This window comes from Ranitomeya imitator, chromosome 1 (genome assembly GCF_032444005.1).
Source record: "Ranitomeya imitator isolate aRanImi1 chromosome 1, aRanImi1.pri, whole genome shotgun sequence".
In the NCBI taxonomy this organism is placed as follows: Eukaryota; Metazoa; Chordata; class Amphibia; order Anura; family Dendrobatidae; genus Ranitomeya; species Ranitomeya imitator.
This window is the reverse complement of record NC_091282.1, coordinates 1,063,292,926-1,063,311,536: the sequence shown is the minus strand read 5'-3', so window position 1 is coordinate 1,063,311,536 and position 18,611 is coordinate 1,063,292,926.

Sequence of the window (18,611 nt, the reverse complement as noted above, 5' to 3'; positions counted from 1 at the left end):
ATCATTTAAACCTTCCTGTAGGATTGTTCTCAACTCGGCACAATATTCATTTGTGGGATTATACCAGAGGATTTCATATGTTGTTCTATCTGTCAAGATAGACTGACACATCTCTTGATAATCCTTGATCCCAAGTATAACAACATTGCCCCCCTTGTCGGAGGGCTTAATCACTATGTTGGTATTTTGTTGCAAACGTTTTATGGCTTCCATTTCCTGCCTCGAGCAATTGAAGTTACTTTGTATATGACTTAGAGAAAGTTCCCTTAATTCTGCAGTGACGAGGTTTGAAAAAATATCAATTGCTGAAAGGTCACCCGTGTTAGGTGGCATTTTGGTGCTTTTTTTCCTTTAACTGTGTAAAGGGTCCCAGACCCTGGGAATTAGGTTCAATGTCACCAATACTATTCAAAAGTCTGACGTCAGGTAACATATCCACCGAGATGCCAAGATCAGAGCATAGACGGGAGTCCTGTTTATGAAAGAATTTTTTCCATCTCAGTTTACGCAGAAATTAGTTAAGATCTTTTACCGCCCTGAATAAATCAAAATCAGTACTAGGGACAAAAGAGAGCCCCCTACGCAAGACCGCCATTTCCCAGTCATCAATATGTTGGTTAGACAAATTGATGACTTGTATATCAGAGCCAGACTGGATAGAGGGAGAGACACTGGTCAAGGCAAAGTCGAAGGGGGCATATTTATTGTTTCCTCCCCTGAGCTTGTCGGTTTCGTAGGGGGTAAACCTGATCTAAAAAACCACCACTTTGTGTGTTATCTCCTCTGTCAGTGGCGCCTAGATGCCGGACCAGTACCTCACAGGTACTATGGAATACAGTACTCTGCGGCTTTTACTGTATTTGGGTTCTCTCTGTTTTTTTGATCATCGGTTTAGTCATATACCGCTGTATTAAGCACTTGCTCAACTTTACTTCGATCACATGCTTTGTGTTCAGCATGTGATTGGCTAATCATGCCTTTCACTAAACTATTTAAGTGGACGTATAACTCCTCCCACTCTCCTCAGTTTAATATGGAGGGTGGCAGGTCTTTTTGTCCTTCATTATAGCACTCATGCACTTTAGCTCCCAGGCAGGCAAGTCCCCTGATGATTTGGCCTGCGAAGAAACACGTCGGGACATTCTAATAGGGAGAGTGCAGGGCATGATATTGTTTAGGGGTAGCTGTGGACTGCCCTTGTAAGGGCGGGAGCTCGGGAACGTAGGTTTACAGTTAGTCCTTTTAGGGATCGACAGGGTATTGTCTCCCTACATCGCTGATTCATGGATTTCTCCACTCTGCGAACCATGGGCTATACCTACCTGAGCCACGGCATTTGGTGAGATTATTCTTGTTTTAACATTTACGTTATATATGATTTTCACCCTATTTGCCTTATCCCCCTCCTGCCTGTTTATTACTTGACACTGGTCCTGGGTGAAGACCCTGAGGAAAGTGATTCGTCTTTGTATCGTGTGTCCGAACTGTGGACACGATACATTGACGACATTCTGATTGTCTGGCGGGGCACGGAGGAGGGATTTACCGCGTTCGTAAATTCTTTAAATCGTAATGATATTGGCCTCTCTTTTACATCGGTCTTTGATGCCTGTTCCTTACCATTTTTGGACATCCTGATCACAAAGGGTGGGGGTGGAGAATTACTCACTTCCACATTTAGATAGCCTACAGCCACCAATTCGCTCCTACATTGGGATAGTCACCACCAGGTGCATTTAAAAAGGGGGATCCCAAAAGGGCAATATCTCCGGGTTCGGAGAAATTGCTCTGACAATCGGGTTTTTGAGACACAATCCCAAGAATTGAGAGAGCGCTTTTTGGCTAGGGGCTACCCTCAGGGTGTCTTGATTAAGGCATACCATGAGGCAAAAAGGAGGGACCGCGTCGAACTGCTAAATCCTGCCCCTAAAAAACAGGACGATACCGCTGTTTGTTTCATTACCACTTATGACAATGGGTCCAGTCGAGTAAGGGACATCCTCAGGAGACATTGGTCTATCCTTCAGATGGATCCGGATATCTCTGATCATCTGGGGGACGCCCCTACGATTACCTATAAGAAATCCAGATCACTACAAGACAGAATCGTTCATAGCCATTTCACCAATCCCTCTAGGGATACATGGCTTAAAAGTAATGTCATGGGGTGTTATAAGTGCGGGCACTGTACGGCATGCCAATATGTTGACAACAGCAAATCCTTTGTCAGTAATGAAACTGGCAAGGAGTATTCCATCAAACAGTTTATCAACTGCAGCACTAAAGGGGTTATTTACAGGGCCTCTTGCACCTGTGGGATGGAGTACATAGGCAAGACGATCAGGGAATTTAAGAAGCGAATTGGTGAACATGTGGGCGATGTGTCTCATAAAAGAGACACATCTGTGTCTCGACACATCAACCAGCTGCACAATGGACAAATCAAGAACTTACGGTTTATAGCAATTGAAAAGGTTACTATGCCCGCTCGAGGAGGCAACTGGGATCAGTTGCTGCTCCAGAAGGAGGCTAAGTGGATTTTTTATTTAAACACCGTTTCACCCTATGGCCTCAATGACCAAATCAACTATGGTTGTTTTCTTTAACTCTCCGTTAAGACTTTTTTTGTTTTCTTTTATTGATAATCTAGGTGTTAGTGGACATGTTTTTTGTGCCCTTCCAAAATCCTTTTTGTTGCCCCCTCCTTCATTTGTATAAGTATTGTCTGTTATCACCATCTATACCCCTTCTTTTGTTCTTTTTTTGGGGTTATTAATGTGAGCAACTCCGCAGTCGGGTTATATTTTTTGACCACTTGGGCTCTATTTTACACATATAAGTACGTATTGCCATAATTGTAATCTTCATATAGCCATGGCACTCATGTGCTTTAATTGCATAGTAGTATGTTTGTACCTTCATGGGTTTCAGATAGTGACGTTATGGCACTTGATTGGTGCACATCAGTGACGTTGAGGTATTATATAATCTCTATGATAGGTACATATTGATATAGTGGTGGGGTTTTTTAAAAATCAGCTATTTCCACCTATGCCTATCACGCCTGTTTGGCGATTGTGTAAAATAAGGGAGAAATCATTTTTGGTTTGTTTTCAGCGCGTCATAGCGCAGGGCAGCGTCTTGGTAACCCAGCAACCACTACTTCCGGTCTATCGGGAGCTTCTGGGTTCCGGCGCGTCCTAGCGCACGTCAGCTTTTCTGTATCCTGGCAACTGATACTTCCGCTGTTACCGGAAATTTCTCCTTTGTGTCTTTTCATCGGACCGATGGCGCCTAGATGCCGGACCAGTACCTCACAGGTACTATGGAATACAGTACTCTGTGGCTTTTACTGTATTTGGGTTCTCTCTTTTTTTTGATCATCGGTTTAGTCATATACCGCTGTATTAAGCACTTGCTCAACTTTACTTCGATCACATGCTTTGTGTTCAGCATGTGATTGGCTAATCATGCCTTTCACTAAACTATTTAAGTAGACGTATAACTCCTCCCACTCTCCTCAGTTTAATATGGAGGGTGGCAGGTCTTTTTGTCCTTCATTATAGCACACATGCACTTTAGCTCCCAGGCAGGCAAGTCCCCTGATGATTCGGCCTGCGAAGAAACGCATCGGGACATTCTAACAGGGAGAGTGCAGGGCATGATATTGTTTAGGGGTAGCTGTGGACTGCCCTTGTAAGGGGCGGGAGCTCGGGAACGTAGGTTTACAGTTAGTCCTTTTAGGGATCGACAGGGTATTGTCTCCATACATCGCTGATTCATGGATTTCTCCACTCTGCGAACCATGGGCTATACCTACCTGAGCCACGGCATTTGATGAGATCGTTCTTGTTTTAACATTTATGTTATATATGATTTTCACCCTATTTGCCTTATCCCCCTCCTGCCTGTTTATTACTTGCTTTTTTTTATACCTGCCAATACCTATACATACAGGGTCACCTGGCTTGACATCTCTTGCACTTATGTGCTCGTGTTATTAACCATAGGTATCTTGAGAGTGTAGGACAGTATATTTTGCATTTATAACTTCTGTTCTCACTTATATTCTATCTTGGTATCACCCATAAGTGATGTTTTACCTTACAGGCTACATCATCTAATACCATTATAGATTTTTTGCTTTGGGGTGACATTATTTGTTTTTGTTATTGTCATATTATTTTTTACCTTGTATAGATTAAAGGTTAAGTTTTAATTCCTACTAGAGGTGTGTTCCCATTTATATTGGTATGATCTTGTTGGATACATCCAATTGGATTTAGTTAGTATTGCTTTTTTCACACTTACATTTTTCCCCCATACTGTCTCCTCACACTATTCCCCTCCCTCCTCATACTGTCTCCTCTCGCATACCCCTGTTCACCATATTGTCTCCTCATATATTTACCCCCTTACTCTCTATAATACCTGCTCACACATACCCCCAACTCCCCATACTGCGTCTGCACACATCCTATCACTCTCACTCCCCATACTGTGTCCACATACATTTTTCCCATCGCAAATCATACTGTGTCCACATACATTCCCCCGTTTGCTCCCGATACTGTCTACACCCATCCCCCACTCACCATACTGTCTCTTCAACCATTCCCCATACTGTTTCCTCATACATGCCGCGTACTGTTTCCTCATACATTCCCTGCATGTCCCCCTTTGTTCCTCATTTTGTGTCCTCAAATCCCCCCACACATTAAATCTCCACATCCCCACTCCAAACCTCCCTACCATTAAATCTCTCCATCCCCTCTCCAAATCTCTCCCACACATTCAATCTCCCCATCCCCACTCCAAATCTTCCCCACACATTAAATCCCTCCATCCCCATTCCAAATCTCCCCACACAAATTAAATCCCCCCATCCCCACTCCAAATCTCCCCCTTGTGCTCTTATTCTTCGCTAATTCCGGCTCCACTGGAGCACTTACCACCGATGTGCACCTTTTCAGCACAGGCGAGTGACATCAGCAGTGTGATCACATTATCCAACCCAGAGGTCAGAGCCTCAATTGTACTCTCGTCTGTAAGATGTGAGTACAATTGATCCCTGGGAGTTGGCGTGCTGCATCTTCTCTGTGCCGGCTGTCACCGGCAAAATGCAGCCACTGGGAGAGACACTGCAGACCGCCACATTGGGCGGCCCGACTGTGCCCCCTTGCTGGCTGCACCCGGGGCACATGCCTCATCTGTTCCCCCTAGATATGCCTCTGCACAAATTATGGAAGAGAATGGCAGTGATATTTATTTAGGGTAACTGAATAGTCCTTTATAACATATTAATAAATTAATAACCATAAACCAATAAATTATTCATATAATAAACCAATACACCCAGATGTTTATTATAAATGGTGCATTCGCAGCCCGGGGTCCACCGTGCAGGAGGAACCTGTTGCTAGCGAATGGCGGCACTGTTTGGCGGTATAGAATAGCTCTGTTACCTCACAGAGTAGCCGTGAAAGGAAAGCACTGTGCCCTGTTAGCCTCACAGGAGCACAAGCTTACTGCCAAGCTGATAGCAGTCAGTGGTTATGCAACACACAATCTCCTTACCGGAGAAGCCGGTATTCTAGGGGCTTATTTGAGCCGGGTCCCTGAACACACTCATACAATCTCCTCACCGGAGGTGCCGGTATTCTAGGGGCTTATTTCAGCCAGGTCCCTGAATACATTTTCACATAACCACACTGGCGCAAAACACATAACTTAGATTTGATACTAGCGCATGGCCGTGCGGCCATGCGAGCCTTATATAGCTGCAGCACGTACAGGACCTTCCTAGAAGGACCAATGAGAGGCTGCCACAGAGCCTGAGGAACTTCAGGACCTTCCTGGAGAACCAATGGGCCTTGCTGCAGTATCTAAGCATGTGACCCTCGATCTCCAATGAGAGATCTTACCCTGGGCATGCTTAGAAGGGGAAAAGCAGGACTTAGTCCCAAAAGCGTCCACTTGCAGCTGCCCAACACTGGCTTCAATGGCAGAAGCTGGAAAAGCAGCAGTAACCCTTTGCACAGAGTCATACTGAGCGAGACGCTGGGACCGACGTCTCCGCTGAGCAGGCTCCACTGTGGCAGGAAAAGAATAGGAGACCGCAGCGGAGATGGCCCGAGATTCCTCCTGTGCAGAGGCGGGAACTCGACCCCTAACATTACCTCGCCACGCCCGAAGTCAGCAATGAGCTGCGGAGCCCGAATGTGCTCAGCAGGCTCCCAGGACATGTCCTCAGGACCATAACCCTTCCAGTTCACCAAGTAAATTTTTTTGCCACATACCACCTTGCACCCCAAAATAGCATTCACCTTGTAATCGTCCGTAGACGAACCCAATGTCCCAGCAGGCGACTCGGAAAACCGGGACATGTATACGGGTTTCAAGATGGACACATGAAAGGTGTCGGTGATACCCAGGTGTGGCGGAAGGGCTAAACGATAGACCACAGGGTTAACCTGTTCAAGGACCTTGAAAGGACCCAAGTAGCGAGGTGCAAACTTAGTGGACTCAACTCGCAGCCTGATGTTACGGGCAGAGAGCCACACCAAGTCGCCAGGAGCAAAGGTTGGAGCGGGGCGCCGATGTGCATCAGCGGAAGACCTCATTCTCTCCATGGAGGCCCGAATGGCATCCTGAGGGCGGTCCCAAATATCCCGAGCTTCCACAGCCCAATCTGCCACCCTGGAGTCGGTGGAAGACAAGGGCATAGGCACGTAATGGTGCAGCTATGAGATTTAGGTAAGCCCATCACGAAGTCCATCCCGACCATCTCCCAGGGCCTGTCTGCCACCAGCAGAGTGTAAAGTATCCCAGCAGGCTGTTGCCGAGGATATAGATTCTTGGCGCAGGAGACACACGCCCAAATATAATCCCCGACACCACGAGCCATATGCGGCCACCAGTATGTCCTCACCAGCAGCTCAGATGTTCTCTTTGTCCCAAAGTGTCCACCCACCCTGGACGAATGAGCCCAAGAGAGAACCTCCGGTCACAAATTATTGGGTACAAAAGACTTGCCCGGAGACACAGACTCTAGCAAAACCGGAGCTATGGTTCTCAGGCTCTCAGAAGGGACAATAAGCCGAGACTCCCCTTCCTCCTCCTCAGATGACACAACAGAACGAGAGAGGGCGTCAGCACGAATGTTCTTCTCCCCAGCGAGATAGTGGAGGGTGAAGTGGAACCGGGAGAAGAACAAGGACCATTTGGCCTGGCGAGAATTTAGCCTCTGGGCTGTTTGAAAATATAACACATTTTTGTGGTCCGTGAAGACTTGAAAGCGAAAGCGAGCCCCCTCCAAGAGATGTCTCCACTCCGAGAAAGCCAACTTCATGGCTAGCAACTCCCTGTCCCCGATGGAATAATTCATCTCCGCTGGTGTGAAGGTCTTGGAGAAGAAGAAGCAAGGATGCTTCCGACCTTGAGCATCCTTTTGGAAGAGGACTGCTCCTGCACCAACGGATGAGGCATCCACCTCCATTATAAACAGCTTATCAACATCAGGACGATGTAGGATTGGAGCGCTAGCAAAATGAGATTTATTAGAAGAGAAGGCCCTGGAGACCTCGTCCGACCACAATTTGGGATTTGCTCCCTTCTTGGTGAGGGCTACCAAGGGAGCTACCAAAGTTGAGATGTGGAGAATGAACTGGCAGTAATAATTAATGAACCCCATAAAGCGCTGCACCGCTTTAACCCTGCTGTTCTGTTCGGTCTGGGGAGACCTATTTTGAACTTTGGTATTTTTTGGGGTGTTCAAGATGCGGTTCTGAAACTTGTGGTTGATTGACTTAAATGAGGATGGGTCGGTCGGCCACGGGTTTCAGAGCCGCATCTTGAATATTTTAAAGAATATTGAAGTTCAAAGTCGGTCATTTTTGACCAACAGAACAGCAGGGTTAAGAGAATGGGGTTCTTGCCAGTCCATCACAGCCTGTAGTTTGGCAGGATCCATAGCCAATCCCTGGGCGGAGATGATATAGCCCAGGAAAGGTAAAGACTCCTGCTCAAACATACATTTCTCCAACTTTGCATAGAGGGAATTTGCCCATAAGAGGTCAAAGACTCTGCCAACATCTCTCTGGTGGGAGTCAATATCTGGAGAGAAGATGAGAATATCATCCAGATAGACTAAGACCAAGGTGGAGAGCATATCCCGGAAGATGTCGTTGACAAAGTCTTGGAAAACGGCTGGGGCATTACAGAGCCCGAAGGGCATCACCAGATATTCATAGTGCCCATCCCTGGTATTAAACGCCATCTTCCATTCGTCCCCCTCACGGATGCGAATCAGGTTATAAGCACCCCGCAGATCTAATTTGGTAAATACCCTTGCTCCCCGTAGCCTATCAAAGAGCTCAGAAATCAAGGGCAATGGGTACTTATTCTTAACGGTGATGACGTTAAGAGCCCTGTAATCTATGCAAGGATGTAATTCTCCATTCTTCTGCATGAAGAAGAATCGCTCCCCTGCAGGTGACACTGACTTCCAAATGAAACCTCTTGCCAAATTTTCCTGGATGTATTGGGACATAGCCTCTGTCTCTGGGAGAGAGAGGGGATAGACCCGTCCCCGAGGAGGTTCTGCTCCAAGCAAGAGATCAATAGGACAGTCATAGGGGCAGTGAGGCGGAAGGGTCTCCGCAGCCGTTTTGGAGAAGACGTCTGCATAGGACCAATAGCATTTGGGAAGGGAAGAAAGATCTGCGGGTATCTCGGTGGTAGAAACCTGAAAGCACTCTCTCACACATCTGCCCTTACATGAATCACTCCAACCCAATATCCTCCTCCAATGGTTATTAGACGCGATCGTTTACCCGACCACCGTGAACATTTATTGGCATAATGTCTTTCTTGTTGGCAATTTCTGCAAACCACGGGTACTTGAGCAGTCCGAGACTTAGGTCCCGCTCAAGAAACCTCCATGGCCTCATGGGAGTCGGACGCCTGAACGAAAGCTTCTAGAGGTCTGGCGAATGTGGGAGCCAGCCGAAACCTCTGCCTACACTGGGCCTGCTCCAACCTCCGCTCGTTAAAACGGAGGTCGATGCGGGTAGATATAGAAATAAGCTCCTCCAGTGTGGCGGGAATCTCCCAAGTTGCCAAGGCGTCCTTCACATGGTCTGCCAGTCCTCTCCAGAACACTGGAATAAGGACTTTATCCGGCCATTCCAGCTCAGAGACCAGAGTCCGGAATTGGACGGCGAACTGGCTGACCATGGACGAACCCTGTGTTGTTGCCAACAATTGGAGCGCGGTATCGTGGGTGACACGAGGTCCCAAAAAGACCTGTTTCAGAGCGTCCAGGAAGAGAGGAGCACTCTGCGCCACATGATCATTGCGCTCCCATAGCGGCGTTCCCCACTCCAACGCCCTGCCAGACAAAAGGGATAAAATGAATCCCACTTTTGCCCGTTCCGTTGGAAAACGTGCAGCCAAGAGCTCAAGATGTATTGAGCACTGACTCACGAATCTCCGACATAGCTTACTGTCACCAGCAATCTTGTCTGGAAGCGGGAGATGGGATAGTCAGAGCAGGGGTGGCAGAGGACAAACTGGCTGCAGCTACACTTGCAGCCTGAACAGCGACTGCGGTAATATCCACAGTTGAGGTTGTGTGCTCGAGAGCCGCCAACCTACCCTCCAGCTGCTGGATGTACCGCTGTAAATGCTGATCGTCCGCCATTTACTAGCCAGACCCTGGTGCTAGTATACTATTAGGGTTAGCGGAACGCACCGGGTAAATAGAGATGTTTATTATAAATGGTGCGTTCGCAGCCCGGGGTCCACCGTGCAGGAGGAACCTGCTGCTAGCGAATGGCGGCACTGTTTGGCAGTATAGACTAGCTCTGTTACCTCACAGAGTAGCCATGAAAGGAAAGCACTGCGCCCTGTTAGCCTCACAGGAGCACAAGCATACTGCCAAGTTGATAACAGTCAGTGGTTATGCAACACGCAATCTCCTCACCGGAGAAGCCGGTATTCTAGGGGCTTATTTCAGCTGGGTCCCTGAACACACTCATACAATCTCCTCACCGGAGGTGCCGGTATTCTAGGGGCTTATTTCAGCCGGGTCCCTGAATACATTTTCACATAACCACACTGGCGCAAAGCACATAACTTAGATTTGACACTAGCGCATGGCCGCGCGGCCATGCGAACCTTATATAGCTGCAGCACGTACAGGACCCTCCTAGAGGGACCAATGAGAGGCTCCTACAGAGCCTGAGGAACTTCATGTCCTTCCTGGAGAACCAATGGGCCTTGCTGCAGTATCTAAGCATGTGACCCTCGATCTCCAATGAGAGATCTTACCCTGGGCATGCTCAGAAGGGGAAAAGCAGGACTTAGTCCCAAAAGCGTCTGCTCGCCGCTGCCCAACACTGGCTTCAATGGCAGAAGCTGGAAAAGCAGCAGTAAACCTTTGTACAGAGTCAGACTGAGCGAGATGCTGGGACCGACGTCTCCACTGAGCAGGCTCCACTGCTCAGGAAAAGAATGGGAGACCGCAGCAGAGATGGCCCGAGATTCCCCCTGTGCAGAGGCGGGAACTCAACCCCTAACAGACAGCACATCAGTCTTTTATACTCTTTTTTCTCCCGCTCTTTGATTAAAACAACCAATCAAAAACTTGAAAAAAAAGCCAATAATAGCCTACTGCTTGACCTTTTGACCTTGATTTGAATGAAAGATTTAACCAAAGATAAAACCAAGTTCAATAATAAGAATATGTTAGGGTGTGTGCAACCATGAGACCCCCTACATTTGCATTTCGGGAAGGGAGGCTACAATGAGTAGAAAAGCAATGTAAGAGTATCTACCTCACCAGTTGGTAAAATTGGAAGTCTTGAAATAGAGGACCTTTTGGTTGGCTAACATATTTTAGTGATGGGTGTGGTTTTTGACCACTCTAGGACTGTAGATGTCAATTAAGTGGGAACTGATGTTCCTTAAAGGGAACCTGTCAGCAGGATTGTGCACAGTAACCTACACACAGTTTCAGGTCAGCACCATTATACTTGTCATCCAGCAAGATGGCGCCACTGGCACCTGCGCAATGGTAGCTATCAGATCTCTGTACACACCAATAGCTGCTACTGCGCAGATGCGGCAGGCACCATTTAAAAATTTTTTTTTTTACACTTGCTCAATAATATCAAGAATACTTACTAACAAGACACTAAACATGTGATTATGCTACAGCGGAGGCGGCACGGCCGACCTGCCTGCAGAAGCGGTTTTTGTTTTTTTCTTCAGGTATGTACAGGTAATCATTATGCAAACTAGGGGGCAGGACACTGAGGCATCAGTGACCTGTCAGCAGTCTGCATTATGAATACCTAATCAGATCATCATATGAAGATCCCCTTCATAGGCCGCCCCAAAGCACGAGCATATCATTAATAAAAAGAAGGTAAAGATTAAAAAACAACCACAAGATGGATTTCATCACCCAAGGTATCATTTTAATCAATATAATGGTGCCGACCTCACACTGTGTGTTGTTTACTGTGCACAATCTTGCTGACAGGTTCCCTTTAAATGGTAGTTGTAACAGTAGACTAGAACTCACTGTCATTGAGGAAGCACTAAAGATTTTGCAGAAATTCAAGACAGTGGAAAAGTAGCCCCTTTTACTTAAATGATAAAAAAAGTACCGTACATAGACCAAATGCTTAATTCCTTGTGATAAAAGCCAGGAAATGCAAAACCCATGATAGCATGTATTGATAAAGGCAATGTTTCCTTTAGGTCTGAAAGAGGTTGCGAGGCAATAATTTCATGGATCTCATTTTACCCTGAAAAAATAATTAAATTAATTTATTTGATGCTGTCTTATAATTAAATTACCCTTTCCAGACAATCTGATATTGGATAGTAATTAATCTTCCTACAGCTCAATTCTGTGTGCAGGAGTAAACATCAAAGTAAGACAGGAGCATATGGCCAAAGTGCTAGTAGTGTGAACAAAGCACTGAGCACAAAACTTGTTCTTGTTAGATTTCTAATCACTTTTATTGATTTGCTTTAATAAAGGCAGAACATAGGAAAAATGCAGTAACATCTAAGACAGAATAACTCTATAACTATCAAGAGTGATTGAGTGCAAAACCTTTTCTTGCCTGCCAGACAAATTGTCACATTATTCTCTTATTATTAATGTTACTCACCTTATTTAGTAGCAATAGTAAGTCTCAAAGTCTCCTTTTCTATCTGTACTGCTGCAATAATGACTGGGTCTCCCTGCTGCTATCTACCGGCTGTGTTGACTTGGCGACTAGTGGCCATTAATGATATTAGGCTTGGCAGATATGCTTTACTTACCTGTAGATCACTGCATATGTATAGTTCCTGTTCATGCAATTGATTTTGATCCTGGCCTTGATAATTGTCTTCCCTCTAGGTCTGGCTCCAGCCCCACCATTTAGATTTGTTTTCTGATTTTTGTGGGTTCAGTCCTGGTATTGACTGCTACCTTCACACTACAAACCTCAGTTTAGCTAGTGTCAGACTGATTATGTCTTAGGGTACCGTCACACTGAAACGACGCTGCAGCGATACGACAACGATGCCGATCGCCATTGTTTCGTCGCTGTGTGGTCGCTGGAGAGCTGTCACACAGACAGCTCTCCAGCGACCAACGATCCCGAAGTCCCCTGGTAACCAGGGTAAACATCGGGTTACTAAGCACAGGGCCGCGCTTAGTAACCCGATGTTTACCCTGGTTACCAGCGTAAACGTAAAAAAAACAAACACTACATACTTACATTCCGTGTCTGTCCTCCGGCGCTGTGCTTTCCTCTGCACTGCCAGCGCCGGTCAGCCGTAAAGCAGAGCGGTGACGTCACCGCTGTGCTTTCCGGCAGGCCAGCGCTCACAGCCAGTGCAGAGAAGCACAGCGCCGGAGGACAGACACGGAAGGTAAGTATGTAGTGTTTGTTTTCTTTACGTTTACGCTGGTAACCAGGGTAAACATCGGGTTACTAAGCGCAGCCCTGCGCTTAGTAACCCGATGTTTACCCTGGTTACGAGTGAAGACATCACTGAATCGGCGTCACACACGCCGATTCAGCGATGTCAGCGGGAGATCCAGCGACGAAATAAAGTTTCAAACAATCTGCTACGACGTACGATTCTCAGCGGGGTCCCTGATCGCAGTAGCGTGTTGTTGTGAATTCTGTGGTCAAGCTCCCTCCTGTGGTCATGAGTGGTACTTCGGCTGGTTCTGTCTATGAGCTTCCTCTGGTGGATGTGAGTGGGGCTGCGGCTTCTGAGTTTCCTTCCTCAGGTGACGAGGTTAAGTCGTTAGGTGCTGCTCTATTTATCTCCACCTAGGTCTTTGTTCCTGGCCTCCAGTCAATGTTCCAGTATTGGTCTTGCTCTCTCCTGGATCGTTCTTGTGGCCTGTCTTCACTGCATAAGCTAAGTTCTGCTGGTGTTACTTTTGTTTGCTATTTTTTCTGTCCAGCTTGCTATATTGGTTTTTCTTGCTTGCTGGAAGCTCTGGGACGCAGAGGGAGCACCTCCGTACCGTTAGTCGGTGCAGAGGGTCTTTTTGCGCCCTCTGCGTGGTTGTTTGTAGGTTTTTGTGCTGACCGCAAAGTTATCTTTCCTATCCTCGGTCTATTCAGTAAGTCGGGCCTCACTTTGCTAAAATCTATTTAATCTCTGTGTTCGTATTTTCATCTTTACTCACAGTCATTATATGTGGGGGGCTGCCTTTTCCTTTGGGGAATTTCTCTGAGGCAAGGTAGGCTTATTTTTCTATCTTCAGGGCTAGCTAGTTTCTCAGGCTGTGCCCGAGGCGCCTAGGTCTGGTCAGGAGCGCTCCACGGCTACCTCTAGTGTGGTGTGATAGGATTAGGGATTGCGGTCAGCAGAGTTCCCACGTCTCAGAGCTCGTCCTATGTTATTAGTAGCTATCAGGTCACTTTGTGTGCTCTTAACCACCAGGTCCATTGTGGTTCTGAATCACCAGGTCATAACAGTACTGGAGGCCCAAAGTACTAATGCTTCTCAATAGAGGGAAAAGAGAAGTTCTGAGACCATTTTTTTTCTCTGCACTGTGTTTTGTCTTTCTTTTTCCCTAGACATTTGGGTGGTTCAGGACACAGGTGTAGTGATGGACATTAAAGGTCTGTCTTCTTGTGTGGATCATCTCACTGCAAGAGTACAAAATATTCAAGACTTTGTGGTTCAGAATTCTATGTTAGATCCAAGAATTCCTATTCCTGATTTGTTTTCTGGAGATAGAGCTAAGTTTCTGAGTTTTAAAAATAATTGTAAACTGTTTCTGGCTTTGAAACCCCGCTCCTCTGGTGACCCAGTTCAACAAGTTAAGATCATTATTTCTTTATTACGTGGCGACCCTCAAGACTGGGCATTTTCCCTTGCGCCAGGAGATCCTGCATTATGTAATATTGATGCGTTTTTTCTGGCGCTCGGATTGCTTTATGATGAACCTAATTCAGTGGATCAGGCAGAGAAAAATTTGCTGGCTCTGTGTCAGGGTCAGGATGAGGTAGATATATATTGTCAGAAGTTTAGGAAGTGGTCTGTGCTCACTCAGTGGAATGAATGTGCGCTGGCAGCAATTTTCAGAAAGGGTCTCTCTGAAGCCCTTAAGGATGTCATGGTGGGATTTCCTATGCCGGCTGGTCTGAATGAGTCTATGTCTTTGGCCATTCAGATCGGTCGACGCTTGCGTGAACGTAAAACTGTGTACCATTTGGCGGTATTATCTGAGCATAAACCTGAGCCTATGCAGTGCGATAGGACTTTGACCAGAGCTGAACGGCAAGAACACAGACGTCAGAATGGGCTGTGTTTTTACTGTGGTGATTCCACTCATGCTATCTCCGATTGTCCTAAGCGCACTAAGCGGTTCGCTAGGTCTGCCACCATTGGTACGGTACAGTCGAAATTTCTTTTGTCCGTTACTTTGATCTGCTCTTTGTCATCCTATTCTGTCATGGCATTTGTGGATTCAGGCGCTGCCCTGAATTTGATGGACTTGGAGTTTGCTAGGCGCTGTGGGTTTTTCCATTGTAGTTCTGAATCACCAGGTCATAACAGCGTGTCAGACACAGCGAGATCGTAACGATATCGCTGGAACGTCACGGATCGTGCCGTCCTAGCGATCAAAGTGCCACTGTGTGACGGTACCCTTAGAGGATCCACATTTTCCATGAGTTTAACAAAAGATTGTTCACATCAAAGACATTTATATAACCAGTTTATCATTTTCTTTCCAGTGTATCCAACAGGATATCATGCATATATTCTCTTGATGCTTTGGAAAAAGGAATCACCAAGGGAGTAAAACTAACATATAAACGTACTCTGAAGATCATATGCTAGATATGCACGGCTCCTTGAGACCACTAGTAAACAGCACAATAACAATTTTCACTGGATAATATGGAAAAAACAATACGCTGGAGCTCGGAAAGTGGAGAGTGAGGGGGGGAGATGGGGAAAAAAAGGAAACAGTAGTAGCTGCTGGTGATGAAACAGGGTCTGTGTACCACCCTGTAGGTTAGGTAACAATAGCGAAAAAACAGTGGTAAATCACCTGCGCTGGTGTGGGTGCCTCTAATTGCACTAGGGGCTGTGCATGAGGGCAATGACTGACATATAGGAGGCTAGCAACAGATGGAATTGTGCAATTACTAGATGCTGGAAAGATGGTGTGAGCGTAGATCCTCCTGTTGCTGGATGACTGGCTCCGTACTGCGTTACCTGCATTAAAGACAGCTGTCTTACATAGTCACCTTTAGAAAACACTACTGTCCACAGACTCAATTAATCAGACTCTAACCTCTACAACATGGGCAAGAACAAAGAGCTTTAAAAGAATGTCAGAGATAAGGTCAAAGACCTGCACAAAGCTGAAATGGGCTTCAAAACTGTAAGTAAGATGCTGGGTGAGAAGGATAAAACTGTTGGTGCAATAGTAAGAAAATGGAAGACATACAAAATGACTGATAAACAACATCGACCTGGGGAACCATGCAGAATCTCACATTGTGGGGTATCCTTGGTCATGAGGAAGGTGAGAGATAAGCCTAAAACTGCATGGGGGAACTTTTTAATGATCTCAAGGCAGCTGGGAACACAGACACCAAGAAAAATATTGGTAACACATTACGCCGTAAATGTTTAACCCCTTAAGCCCCGAGGGTGGTTTGCACGTTAATGACCGGGACAATTTTTACAATTCTGACCACTGTCCCTTTATGAGGTTATAACTCTGGAACGCTTCAAAAGATCCCAGTGATTCTGACATTGTTTTCTCGGGACATATTGTACTTCATGATAGTGGTAAAAATTCTTTGATAGTACCTGCGTTTGTTTGTGAAAAAAACGGAAATTTGGCGAAAATTATGAAAATTTCGCAATTTTCCAAATTTGAATTTTTATGCAATTAAATCACAGAGATATGTCACACAAAATACTTAATAAGTAACATTTCCCCCATGTTTACTTTGCATCGGCATAATTTTGGAACCAACATTTTTTTTTGTTAGGGAGTTATAAGGGTTAAAATTTGACCAGCAATTTCTCATTTTTACAACACCATTTTTTTTTTAGGGACCACATCTCATTTGAAGTCATTTTGAGGGGTCTATATGATAGAAAATACCCAAGTGTGACACCATTCTAAAAACTGCACCCCTCAAGGTGCTCAAAACCATATTCAAGAAGTTTATTAACCCTTCTGGTGCTTCATAGGAATTTTTGGAATGTTTAAATAAAAATGAACATTTAACTTTTTTTCACAAAAAATTTACTTCAGCTCCAATTTGTTTTATTTTACCAAGGGTAACAGGAGAAAATGGACCCCAAAAGTTGTTGTACAATTTGTCTTGAGTACACCGATATCCCATATGTGGGGGTAAACCACTGTTTGGGCGCATGACAGAGCTCGGAAGCGAAGGAGCGCCATTTGACTTTTCAATGCAAAATTGACTGGAATCGAGATGGGACACCATGTTGCGTTTGGAGAGCCCCTGATATGCCTAAACATTGAAACCCCCCACAAGTGAAACCATTTTGGAAAGTAGACCCCCTATGGAACTTAACTAGTGGTTTGGTGAGCACTTTGACCCACCAAGTGCTTCACAGAAGTTTATAATGCAGAACCGTAAAAATAAAAAATCATATTTTTTCACAAAAATTATCTTTTCGCCCCCAATTTTTTATTTTCCCAAGGGTAAGAGAAGAAATTGGACGCCAAAAGTTGTTGTACAATTTGTCCTGAGTACGCTGATACCCCATATGTGGGGATAAACCACTGTTTGGGCGCATGGGAGAGCTCAGAAGGGAAGGAGCGCCGTTTGACTTTTCAATGCAAAATTGACAGGAATTGAGATGGGACGCCATGTTGCGTTTGGAGAGCCACTGATGTGCCTAAACATTGAAACCCCCCACAAGTGACACCATTTTGAAAAGTAGGCCCCCTAAGGAATTTATCTAGATGTGTTTTGAGCGCTTTGACCCACCAAGGGCTTCACAGAAGTTTATAATGCAGAGCCGTAAAAATAAAACAAAATTTTTTTCCCACAAAAATTATTTTTTAGCCCCCAGTTTTGTATTTTCCCGAGGGTAAGAAGATAAATTCGACCCCAAAAGTTGTCCAATTTGTCCTGAGTGCGCTGATACCCCATATGTGGGGGGAAACCACTGTTTGGCCGCATGGGAGGGCTCGGAAGGGAAGGAGCGCCATTTGGAATGCAGACTTAGATGGAAATGTCTGCAGGTGTCACATTGCGTTTGCAGAGCCCCTAATGTACCTAAACAGTAGAAATCCCACACAAGTGACCCCATATTGGAAATTAGACCCTCCAGGGAACTCATCTAGATGTGTTGTGAGAACTTTGAACCCCCAAGTGTTTCACTACAGTTTATAACGCAGAGCCTTGAAAATAAAAAATCTTTTTTTTCCCAGAAAAAATATTTTTTAGCCCCCAGTTTTGTATTTTCCCAAGGGTAACAGGAGAAATTGGATCCCAAATGTTGTTGTCCTATTTGTCCTGAGTATGCTGATACCCCATATGTTGGGGTAAACCCCTGTTTGGGCACACGGGAGAGCTCGGAAGGGAAGGAGCACTGTTTTACTTTTTCAATGCAGAATTGGCTGGAATTGAGATCGGACACCATGTCGCGTTTGGAGAGCCCCTGATGTGCCTAAACAGTGGAAACTCCTCATATATAACTGAAACCCTAATCCAAACACACCCCTAACCCTAATCCCAACAGTAACCCTAACCACACCTCTAACCCTGACACACCCCTAACCCTAATCCCAACCCTATTCCCAACTGTAAATGTAATCTAAACCCTAACCGTAACTTTAGCCCCAACCCTAACCCTAACTTTAGCCCCAACCCTAACTGTGGACCCAACCCTAACCCTAGCCCTAACCCTAACCCTAGCCCTAACCTTAGCCCTAACCCTAGCCCTAACCCTAGCCCTAACCCTAGCCCTAACCCTAGCCCTAGCCCTAACCCTAGCCCTAACCCTAGCCCTAACCCTAGCCCTAACCCTAACCATAACCCTAACCCTAGCCCTAGCCCTAACCCTAGCCCTAA